A 12,393-nucleotide genomic window follows, 5' to 3' on the forward strand; every position below is an offset into this window, starting at 1 on the left:
CCACGGAAAAGCTAGGTGCCATTGATGAATAAGTACTTTCATTTAGGCGGGTTGGTTCATTGTGCCTTAAATCGACTATAGTTGCGTGAAAAATAAGAAAGAGAAGTGACGTGACTTCAGAAAAGAGCGTGAACTTCCAACTGGTTTTATTTTTGAGACGCATCTGCACTTATACCCGGGATAAATTACAATGATCGAGGGGTATCAGCAATGGACACGTGCGCACTCAATATTCATCACTGCCGCCCAGCAAAATATGATATGGCCATGCTTTCAACGTGCAAACAACAGCAAACGAAAGGTTCGTTTGCACCATTCAAAAGGCCGCCGTAGAGAAAGATGAAAGAACTGCATTCACAAACACACACAAACAAACATACGCATCTATGACTGCGCGCGTGTAGACACCCGTGCACACACACATGCACATATGCGGACGTAAAACGTATCTGCATAGCAAAGCCGAGTCAATTCTAGACAATTCATAACTACGCAAAGGAAACAAACGACCTATATTACAACCGACACGCAACGACCAGAGGGCTTTAAAATCACATTAAAGTATATAAAACCTAGGCAAAAGCCGCAACAATGATTAAACACAAAACCATTACTATGCAATACACACATGGCATGCGCCTGATCATACGCGTCCTTCTAAAAAGGCCAATTCTTTGTTTAGGAATGCTAAGGAAATTACTTTTATACACCTATCACAGGACTTTGTTATCAAAAAGACTTCAATGATTTCCCTTTGCATTTTGGTTTTGGCACATGCCAGAATTGCAGACCCCCTATACAGTGGTTTACATTCGTCAGTCACTATATGGTTATGTCGGTTGCCTCTTTGTAGTTCTTTACATTCATTTTGTGCTCTCGGGGTCGCTCATTGACACACCTTCCGGTCTTTCCGATGTATATGCCCCGACAAGTGAGAGGTAGGCTGTACACGACATTAGTGTAGCATTCAACGTACTGTTTTTAGCGCTAAACTCAGGGTGCGTAAACTTTCAACGCTTCAACGCCAATTAAGCTGGTGGCTTCGCTTGTACTGCAGAAGGAGCGGTGCTTCTTCCGAAGGACTGGTACCGGTACACGGTACATCTTTCGTTGCTGTTTAGAGCGACGTGTTGACTAGATTTATCGGTGGCGCTAGGCTATTCGAAGTATGGTCATACTGGATAGGAAGGCGCGAATTCAAACGGCAGGCCGAACCCCTGCTAGCAGGCCTTGATTTTGGGTAACATCTCGCTAGAATTGTGTATACTGCGGCGTGCCTGCATCCACTAATCACCGAAAGACTCTTCCACATTCGTTTTCTCCTTATAAAGATCCTCTCGTCGTTTCCCATCAACTGCTACTCAGGCCAGGAACGCACCTTACACTGCCTTAGTTCTCTGAGCCAATGTGCTTGCTATGGTCTTCTAGCCACGTTAAGAACTGCGCCTTCTTAGCTGCAGCTGAAACCTAGATTTGGAATCCGACGCTGATAGTGACCGTGTCCTTTTCTTTGATGCCAGCAGCGACATTGTGTGTGGAGGAAAACACCTTCTAAGTCATTCCAACGTGGAAGCTGCAAAGTATGAGCTGCAGGCAGTAACCTTTTGCCTGCCTCAGCAACATACAGGGCTCATTTTTTGTTGCGTACTACTGGACGATGTCCAAAAATATCGGTTAATAATTCTCTGTTCTGGTTATAGGACGAACAAACTTCAGACGGTATACAGAAGAATCTCATGGTGAAGAGATAGGTCACCACTGGTACGCAATGAAGGACTGGGTGTTATGTTTTCTTCTTAAGAAATAACAAGGCCCAGCCTGATTTCAGAGGTGATTGGCTACAAGCAAGTGTGACCGTTTTCACGAGACAAGACGAGAGGCATTTTGATCTGAACTATGATAAACGGGTCCAGGCTGTTCGGGATTGTACCTTCCATATTATTTATTTATTTATTTAGTAAGGAACCCACAGCGCCGTGGCATTACAGTGGGGGGGGGGGGGGGGGGGGGGGCAATGTACAACAAAGAAGCACACATGACACCTCCGCTCGCAGGCAGAGTTACAAGCATAAAACTTTCACCATGTACATCTCACTTCAAAAGAACACATCACAATCGCATCACATCATTAAAGAACGAAAGAACGCATCATTTGATGTCACACTCACAACACCGCTCGGTAGTCTGTTCCATTCTCTAATGGTTTTCGGAAAAAAAGACATTTTAAACAATTCAGTTTTTGCCGCGAATTCGCGGACTTTAAAAACATGGTCAACACGGTTGGATCTATAAAAAGGCTCCTGCACATACCTTTCGCGTTCAACCCGAACAGTTGAATAATAAACAGCATGAAACAGCTTCAGACGCAACTTCTTTCGGCGCGTGTCAAGCAATTCCCAGTTGAGTGCATCCTTCGTACGCGATGCACTGTAACGAGCCCCGCGTGTGCCAGACACGAAACGAGAGGCAATGTTCTGCACCCTCTCCAACTTATCTTTATCTCTAGCAGTAGGCGGGTCCCAGACAGTGCACGCGTAGTCCAGAACCGACCTGACATAAGTCTTGAATAAAATGTCACGACATGACAGTGGAAAAGTGCTTGCATTTCGGCGAAGAAATCCCAAGTTTCTGCATGCTTTAGCAGAGATATAATCGACGTGACGGCGCCAGCTCAAATCAGGAGTAAAATAAACGCCTAGGTATTTAAATTCGAATACCTGTTCTAACATTGTGTTCCTAATAACATATGAATACACATCAGGGATTTTCTTTCTTGTAAACTTCATATGGACAGTCTTGGACAAATTCAAATTCATATTCCATTTAAAGCACCACTCTGAGATTCTGTTCAAATCTTCTTGGAACATTTCCGCATCTCGATCACTAGTGACAACACTATAAAGAACGCAGTCATCCGCAAATAGCCGCATTTGAGATACTATTCCGTCACCAATGTCATTCACGTAGAGCAGGAACAATAGTGGTCCCAACACGGAGCCCTGGGGAACACCAGACACAACCTGCACTCTTTGAGACTCGGCGCCATTCATAACCACAAACTGCTGCCGTAAACATAGGTAATCTTTTACCCATGATATCACTTGAGGGCTAATATTGTAAAAAGACATTTTTTGAATTAGTAAAGAATGCGTCACGGTATCAAAGGCCTTTTTAAAGTCCAAAAACACGCAGTCCACGCTAAGTCGCCTGTCCAGTGCCTCAGCCAAATCGTGCGCAAATTCAGTCAGCTGCGTAGTACACGATAGGCCCCTTCGAAAACCATGCTGACGAGGATTAAACAATGAATGTGCCTCCATATGTGCTGCTATACTGGTGAACAAAATATGTTCGAGTGTCTTGCACGCAACTGAAGTTAGAGATACCGGTCTATAATTTGATACAGTGTTGCGAGGGCCAGATTTGTAGATTGGCACAACACTTGCAATTTTCCAGTCATCTGGAAGGCAGGATTCTTCAAGCGATTTTTCAAAAATTATCTTTAAGTAGGGTGCAACCGACTCAGCACACAGTTTGTAGAATTTGTTTGGCAAGTCATCAGGACAACCAGCCTTAGCAATCTTCAGATTCTGCAACAGAGACTGTATACCGTTGATGCTGATCACAACATCATCCATAACACTCACCACTGGCTGGAAACTCGGGGTATTCATATCGGCATGTTCGATTTCAGAGCTGAAAACAGAGATGAAATATTTATTAAAGAACTCAGCTTTTTGTGCATCATCATCAACAAAGGTGTCACCAGAAACAAGAGGTGGTATAGTTACAGAGTCTTTTCCATTTCTCTTTACATGTTTCCAAAATTCCTTTGGATTTTCTTTTAATTTCGTCTCCATTGAAATGCCAAACGAATTCTTTGCAGCTGCCACAGCAACTTTCATTCTTCCGGCAATTTCCTGAAGCTTGAACCAATTCTCACGCGTCGGATTTCCTTTAAATTTAACGTAAACACGTTGCCTTTTGCGCGTAATACTGCGTAGCTCCCGAGTAAACCATGGTTTGCTTTTACTCCTCCTCTTCGTTAATATCCATGCCGGAACAAAGCACTGCCTCAGTTCAAACATCTTATCCTTAAATCTAGACCATAGTTCAACCACTCCAGAGTTATCGGCATGCGTTTCAAAGATCGTTCGGTACTTATTCAACTCTTCGTTTATCTCCCTTACGTTTGCTTTTTCATAATTATATACTCACCTATGAGACTGGGTAATGGTAGTTTCGATGTCGCATTTGTTCCAGAGAGCCACGATGTTATTCCTGAAGAGTAGGCATTCTTCCAATATGTAGTGCAGCTGGTGATGTCTCCCACATAATTATTCTGATTCATAAGAAGGAGAATCAGTGATGCAAGGCTGAAAGTCAGGCGCCATTTTCATAAATGTATATGGTCCATACCTGAACTTCCATACAGAAATGCATCTTCCCCTATCGAAAAATCTCATATGAATTCATATGTGTCTCGTATCATTCCATATGTGTTACATACGAGCTATATGTGTCAGATATGTGTCTCGTATGCAGCCCATATGAGTTATATGTGTCAGTATATGTGCCTCATATGAACTCGTATGCAGCCCATATGAGTTATATGTGTCAGTATATGTGCCTCATATGAACACATATAGGCTTCATACGAGTTCATATGTGCCACATATGTGCCTCGTATGGACTCATATGGGCATCATATGAGCCATATGTGTCGACAAATGCGCCTCGTATCAGCACATATGCTTCATACGAGTTCATATGTGTCACGTACGAGCTCATACGCGTCACAAATGTCACAGATCAACACATGTGCTGCATATATAGTAGTTCATGCGCTACGGAAATGTGACTTGTATGCACTTATTACATATGTGGCATACCTCAACTGACACGCGACACTCGTGCGTACACAAGAGCTCCGATATGCGTCGTATCAGCTTACATCAATCTCGTGCGAAACCGATAGCCGCTGATGAGTGCCTCTTATAGAGTGGGCCTTGCTGTTTGAAACACGGGGAAAAGAAGGGATGAACAAGCGATTAACAAGTGCCCAACCAACGCATAAAAAAAAACTCTTGGCCTGTTTCAAATATATTTCTCCCTGATTCTCTGCTTGTGCCCTCTTGTTGTAAACAGCGCCTATCCAAACAGTATGACGTTAGGCGTTTCCAATGTGCTTGGACAAACGTTCAGATAGAAGGCAAATATTGCCTTCTGGGCTTAGTTGAGCTGTTGAGCGAATAACGCCAGGTATCTTCATGCAAGAGCTCCGACTGTAGTTAACAATAGGTGCGCAATGAGAGTACTGCGATGAATGGTGCAGGCGCTGTGAAAATTAAAATACATACAAATATCAGATCTTTCAGTGCTTATCACAGAGCTCATCAAGATTCACAATATCAGTGGAAGTGCAATCGGCTGTAGTTCAGCTCCTTAAACCTTACAAATAAACATTTGACCTCGCACCTAACCGTCGAATTCTGAAGTAGTGAGAAGCATAGCGTAAGTCTTGTCATCCTAATATAACGCAACAGTTTTCCGGTTCTCTAGATCTCTAGGTCAGCGGTTCGAATCCAGACCCAGCCGTGGTTTTTTTTTCGCGTCCGAAGTTTTTTTTCCTCTCTTTAGTTCACTAACTTCAATGGAAGCTATTTTATTGTTAATTGCCTTATAATTCCACCCCAGCCCTTTCCTTTCCCAATAATTGTAAACCAGACACATATCACACATATGTGTCATATGTGTGATATGTGTCTGATATGTAGCGCACATATGACACATATTCCATAATCTCGTATGAACCAGACACATATGACACATATATATGAGATTTTTCGATAGGGTCCCCTTGTATCGCGACGCCAAGAGGATGAAAGGCACTCTGTTCTTCTCAGGGAGCCTGTGGTTAGTTGAAACCGATAGCGTGCATAAGCGCCCTGGTTTGCGGCAGGTAGAAAGCGCCCTGGTTCTTTTCGTTCAAAAAGGTTTTTGGAGGTCGGTGGCCTTGAATCCCACGAGGCGAGAGAGCTTCCTTGTTATCTGGGCGAGCATGGTGCTGAAGCCACAAAGGTAGCTATGGGTTATGTCGTCGACGGACTTGGCAGTGCGTTTGTGGCTGTCGGCCGAAGGCGGCCAAGCGTAGCAGACGCATGCGAAAGGGTCTCCTCTCGCGGGTGAATTCCCTTATTCAGGCGAGTAGTTGAAAATTCGGCATTCAAGCGGCAGTCTATTGTATCCCTTTGGATAAGCTTTTGCAATCGGTGACTATATAGTACAGCATCTGCAGTTTCGATCTAGGAAATGTGATTAAGGTGCGCTTTGTGTAGAGCTCCGAGAAAGTAAGTTCTGTTAATATAAATAAAAAAATATGGTGTGATGCATTAAAAGATTGAGTAGCATGGACTTTAATGCGTGCCCTCAGTTAAGATCTGACACCAGAATACGTTCCATAGCGGCCGAGGTCTTTCATCCGCCTTGGTAGCATCTTTCATAGCCGCTACACAGTGAACTTATTAACAGATCAGCTGTGCAATAAATGACTCTTCATTGTGTCACACGCGAGTTAGGGTCAGGCCAGGATGCCTGGAATTCGCAAAGGTGGTCTAGTTCACTTCTTTCTTGGTACCACATGGCGCGTGACCATGAGTGCTCAAATTCCGCGCTTTTATTTACTCAGTAACGCTCATATAAAGCAAGTACCAGAAAATGACTAGCCTTTAATACCAGCTTTGTTCGGCGCAAGAGATATCCAGCGATCATATGCAAAACTGGCACCATTAGCCAGGGCTCTCTGGCTACGAAACAGTACTTGAACATCGGGCTCCTAATTGTCGCGGGTAAACATAAAAGTATGGTCCCGCTTGCATTAGGCAGGGTTTCTTCGGTTTATGGTTTTGGGGGGTTTGACGTCCCAAAGCGACTCACACTATGAGGGACGCCGTAGTGAAGGGCACCAGAAATTTCCACCACCTGAGGTTCTTTCACATGCACTGACATCGCGCAGTACACGGGCCTCTATAATTTCGCCTATATTGACATTCAACCGCTCCGGCCGGGATCGAACCCGCGTCTTTCGGGTCAGCATCCGAGCGCCATAACCACTGAGCCACCGAGGCGGCTTTCTAGGCCGGGTTCAGAGAACAACTTTTTCATACAAGACCTTATCCTTTCCTCTGTCCACAAGAGCAACGTCGCAGCAAGTAATTGGCACCCGCGGCGTTCCGACAGCTCTGCGGCATTGCCATAAGTACGATGGTACTTTTAGCTCTTCAAGTTTGACTGGGAGTCTTGGAGAACGCCGATGGCTGCCTTTCAGTATTTCATACCTAAGCCGACAAGGTGGCATTTAATATTCGGCTTTATGGAAGACCCTATGTCCAGGGTTTTTATGGTTCTTAGCTTTGTTGAGGTTGTCATATTTGTTGAACTAAGATTCGCTGATCTGTTCAAGCGGTCGTTGGAGCCAGTTTCACCTTATCAAAGCATCAGGGAGAATTCTGCCTAATTCCGGCTATCAGCCTAATTATTTGTCTGTTAGCCGATGAAGTCAGAACCTGATGGGAGCTAGAATTTTTAACCTCCACTAGGCACAAGGATATGTTGATTGTGTCTGTTCTTTAGAATTTTTTAGCAGCAGCATCAAACATTATAAAGGGTGTATGAGAAAGTTCTGGAGAAGAGAAATTTGACAGCGCATCAAGATGGTTTGTGGAGTATTTGAGAGAAAAAGATTCTCATCTTTATCTTTCCTTTTTTTTAATAAATAGAGAGAGCGTTTAGATTTTTGCACAACTGATCTTCGCTAGGGGAGGTCTGTGTTGTCCACAGGTTTGAATGCGCAGAGCTGTGTCAGAAAAAGCAGCGTTGCCGTTTCACGCTTGCTGAACAAAATACGAGTGCGTCTAAAATGTGTTTGTCGCGGGAGATAACAGTTCCCATGATTTTTCTGTTTGCTATTCTCCTTTCACTATCGAGGAATAGGATTACGCGTCTTGCAACCGATCGATACTTCATGCCCTTGCGCACCAAGCAAATTTTCGCTTGCCTGTGCAAATTGATCGATCGAATCGATTTTCACTCCTGCACCCGGGAAAAGAAATTTGCGATTAGGGCACTGAAAAAACGTATAAAACTAATCGAAATCTTAAACATTCGCTAAACTAAGTTAAAGCGAACAAATTTCGCATCCAACAATTGCGATGGTAATGCCGTGCTCGTCAGCGCTCGCTTTATGCGTGCAGAAATATGCGGTGCGCGAATTGGCGTCAGCCTGTCTTCAAAATATCTGGAGTTTGCCAACGTGCTTGTGAACGGGCGTCTAAAATATAAAAAATACCACACTTCTTAAGAATATGCTTAGTGCCATCTCGCAGTAAGGAAAGAGCGCAGAATTAAATTCCGTGAAATAAGAGCTAGAAAATATGACTTCGATCAGTCTGCTTCGAGCGAAATGCACATCAGGGAAGTTTTTATATTTTCTCTTGAGTATATTCTGGCTCTCCGATCGGTAACTATTAAGCAGTAAATGAATCTAAATATGTTGCTATTTATTATGAATTTAAGAAGCAATTTGTCGATATAACTGTGAATATTCTGTATTATAGCGCAGTTTTTGTATGGAATAAAGCAGCTGAGAACCTTTCTTAGGGTGCTGGGCATCGATCACTGGTCACGGCACGTCAATAACAAGAGTATGTGCTCAATGTGCTCCTCACTAAGACCATATTGGTTAAATGGAACCACTTAACAAAAATAAAATATAAGAACGGTGCGAAATATGGTTCTTGAGAGGTAGCAGGAATGTAGTGCGTACGCGGGATTGGCCATGAAAAATACCGTATGCTCTATAATAGCTATGATTGTAAGCTATAGCCCTTTAAGACAGACACAATCAAGTGTGTAGTGGACGAGTCTCACTCCTAGCTTTCGTCATCTGCAATCTTTCACAGCGAAATTCAAATAGTATTAGCTGTCTAACGCAGCTTCCTACAAATGCCCCTCGGTTTATGCGCCTAGTCCTGATACTGATGGTTCGATCGGTTAAGCCAGTTTAAAAGCAAATGCAATAACTAAAAACACTTAATGTGTTACTGGTGGGAAGCGCTTCTAGACAAAGCGGTAGAGGCGCTTAACGGGAAGAACTCATTTTGTTATTGCATGTTTTGGCAATGTCTGTGTATCGTGCTTTTATTCCTTTCAAATTCCTTTCAATTTATTCCTGCGTCTGACCCCAAAGACGCAGGTTCGATCCTGGCCGCGGCGGTCGAATATCAATGGAGGCGAAATTCTAGACGTTCTTGTACTGTGCAATGGCGGTACACGTTAAAAAACCCCAGGTGGTCGAAATTTCCGGAGCCCTTCACTACGGCGTCTCTAATAGCCATAGTCGCTTTGGGAGGTTAAACCCCATAAACCAAACCAACCTTTACTCCGCTGTGTTTATTGCGTGAGTTTATGCAAGAAGGTATTTATAATATTAGTTTTTAAAACGTATTGACGCCGTTTGTAAGTCTGTGGCTTGTTGGTAAAATCTTGAGCGCTAATTTTTCTTATTTGATGCAGCTCATATCAATTACAAGTTCCAGTTTGATTATCCACGGCGCATTACACCAAGTGACGCCTACCCGGGTATTCTCCAGAGCGACACTCAAGTGGGTGATCGCAACGAGGCGTACTTTCTGGCGTTCCTATCTGCAGTGGACCTCTTGGAGAATATCCCCGTATCCAGAAGGGAAGACAGCAGGTAAAAAATGCAGTTGAGGGCGCACTAAAAAGGATTCGTAGCTCGTTTCTCTACCACGTACACTCTAACTACACGCTCCGAACATTCTTGGAAACTTAGAACTATAATAGAATTAAATTAAATCAAACATAAATCGAATTAAATTGAATTAATGCCCCGGCTGTCGCCTTTTCTTTAACTCACCTTCGAAAGTAGGAGTAGTCAACCAGTGCGTAGAGTGTATTTCAGCCAGTTGCGCGGTGGCTTCATTTTTGCTTTTATTTAATTTCTTAGGTTTCCCTGAATAAATAGTTGCCGTCGCAGACAACGTAGCCGCAAATTAGGCACACGGAAATAAAAATACGCGTAGACTATTTTCTTTACGTATCACTACGCCGATGGCAGAGCGGCAAACTGGGGAAGTGTAGTATAAGCTTAACTGCATTCGGTACTTGTCCATATCATTTACTTTATTCTCACATCTCTGCGGAGAGTTAGTGAAAATAAAACATTGAAATCGTCCATTCAAATGCTTGCAGGGCTTTTATAAGAAGATTTTTATTCCTCCAACTTTTCAAAGTGAACTAAAATCACGTTGCCTGATCAGATAATAGACAACAAATGGCGCGAACCGGACACGTTGATTTGATTTTACGCTGGTGTGTTGAACGCAGTGGTGTTGATTCGAAGGGTATTGTAACTAAAAAACTGTTCCCAATTAAGACCTTTTAATGCCTCCTATAAACAGGCGGTGAATAGCACTGGCCAGATCGTGTCTCCCTGCCTGACACCCTTCCTTGTTGGAATTTTATTGCTGACTTTATGGAGGATTGTGGTAGCTGTGCAGCCTTTGTAGATGTTGCCCAGTATTTACACATGTGCCTCTTCTACACCTCGATTTCGAAATGCCTGCATCACTGCTGAGGTTTCCAGTGAGTGAAATGCGTTCTCGCACTTTATTTATTTATTCGGAGGTCGCAGGCACTGAAGAACATTGGGTGAACATGGTACAAAGAAAATACATGAAAGGAAGGCTAAGTTAATCCAAAACAGAGTCAAAATAACCATTAACCAGAAAAAAAGAAAATAATAACAAAGAACGAAACATGAAGTTGAGGAAAAAGAGGTAACCAGGTGCCACAGAAACAGGAGACAGCAGAAAATAACCTAAAGAGCAACTGAAACCTTTGCACAACATTTGGAACAATACTAAATAGGCAAATTTATACACAGCTGCTTTTTAAACTCTCTAGAATGAGTGAAAAAGGTTACGTGGTCACGGAGATCATTCTAGAGCTATACATGAAAGTTAAATAGAGAGTTTGGGTACATTCTGCACATTTCTTTATCACCTTACTGATTGTGAAAATATAGCCTATTGTCGAATATAACTAACGAAAGCCTGCTTGATCATTTTCTTTACTCTAAGGTTGACAGCAGACTTTTAGCGAATACCGTAGTAAATACCTTACAGGCAACGGAGAGTAATCTGCAAGTTCTGTTATTTTTCATGTCTTTGGCGTTGCTTTTTTTATGGATTAAGATGATGCAAGCGTTCATACCTTCTGGTATGCTCAAGTCATGGGACACTGTGTATACAGGGTGGCTAGTTTTTATGACGCAATCTCCCCTCAGTCCTTTAACAGATCGGCTCTTCCCTTATCTTAGCCAGCTTGTTTGTTGATGATGATGACGTCCTCAGGCTTAATGACACATACCCATTGCAGGGGATTGGTCAGGGTGCACAGCTTGTTTCCCCCTCCGTATTGGACCTAAAGCTTTCTTTCCTTCCTCTTTCGTTGCTGGCGGGATGTCCCATTCTTTTGCGATACTGCCTACGTCATTTATTTCCAGATTACATTGACTACAGTATAGATTTGTGTATAACTCTTCGGCTACTTTAACTATCTTATTCATATTGTTAATGACATTGGGATCTCTGTCTTGTAACGCAGAATTATGATTTTTGCCTATGCATTTTATCTTCTTCACCCCTTTTATGTTACCTCCGTTCGTTAGAGTGCGCTCGATTATTTCCATATTAAACTTGCTTAGTTAGCTTGCACTTGTTCATTAACTTAAATAGCTCTGGCAGTTCTATTTATCTGTGCGGTTTGATGCTTTCATGCGTTGGCGTTCATTAAGATATTAGGTCTCCTGCGATGGCTTGCCGGTATCCTGTCGAACTATCGTACCAACGACTTCTACGGCTCACTCCATAATGACAGATGTGAGATTATCGTTCATTGTTTGAACACTAAGATCGCATTTCCCAGTTAAAGCAGAATATCTGTTCTGCAGCGAAATCCTGAATTTCTCTACTTTTCCTCTTACCGCTAACTCGTCAATAGGCCTCCGGTTCACTAGTTTCTTCCGTGACGGCCTCTCTTCCGTCGCCGCTTATGCTGAAGGTCTCAGAGGCTAAAACAATCACAAAGAGGTAGGCCTGTGCCTAACGCTTGACGCTACTACAAAACATAGTTGCATACAGAATACCGCTTGCGCCCGGCCGCTCTTTTTGGACGTTTTCAAAATTAAAAATTTTTCCCCCACCAAACGGCGGACTCGATCACGACTCCCATTTTTGAAGTGAAATCTTTCTTCGCCGCCTCTACTTTGCTTGCAGCTCGTGCAAGTGAAGGGACCTTATTTCACGCGGCGCC

This window comes from Amblyomma mixtum, chromosome 1 (genome assembly GCF_055824585.1).
Source record: "Amblyomma mixtum isolate Tamu chromosome 1, ASM5582458v1, whole genome shotgun sequence".
Classification (NCBI taxonomy): Eukaryota; Metazoa; Arthropoda; class Arachnida; order Ixodida; family Ixodidae; genus Amblyomma; species Amblyomma mixtum.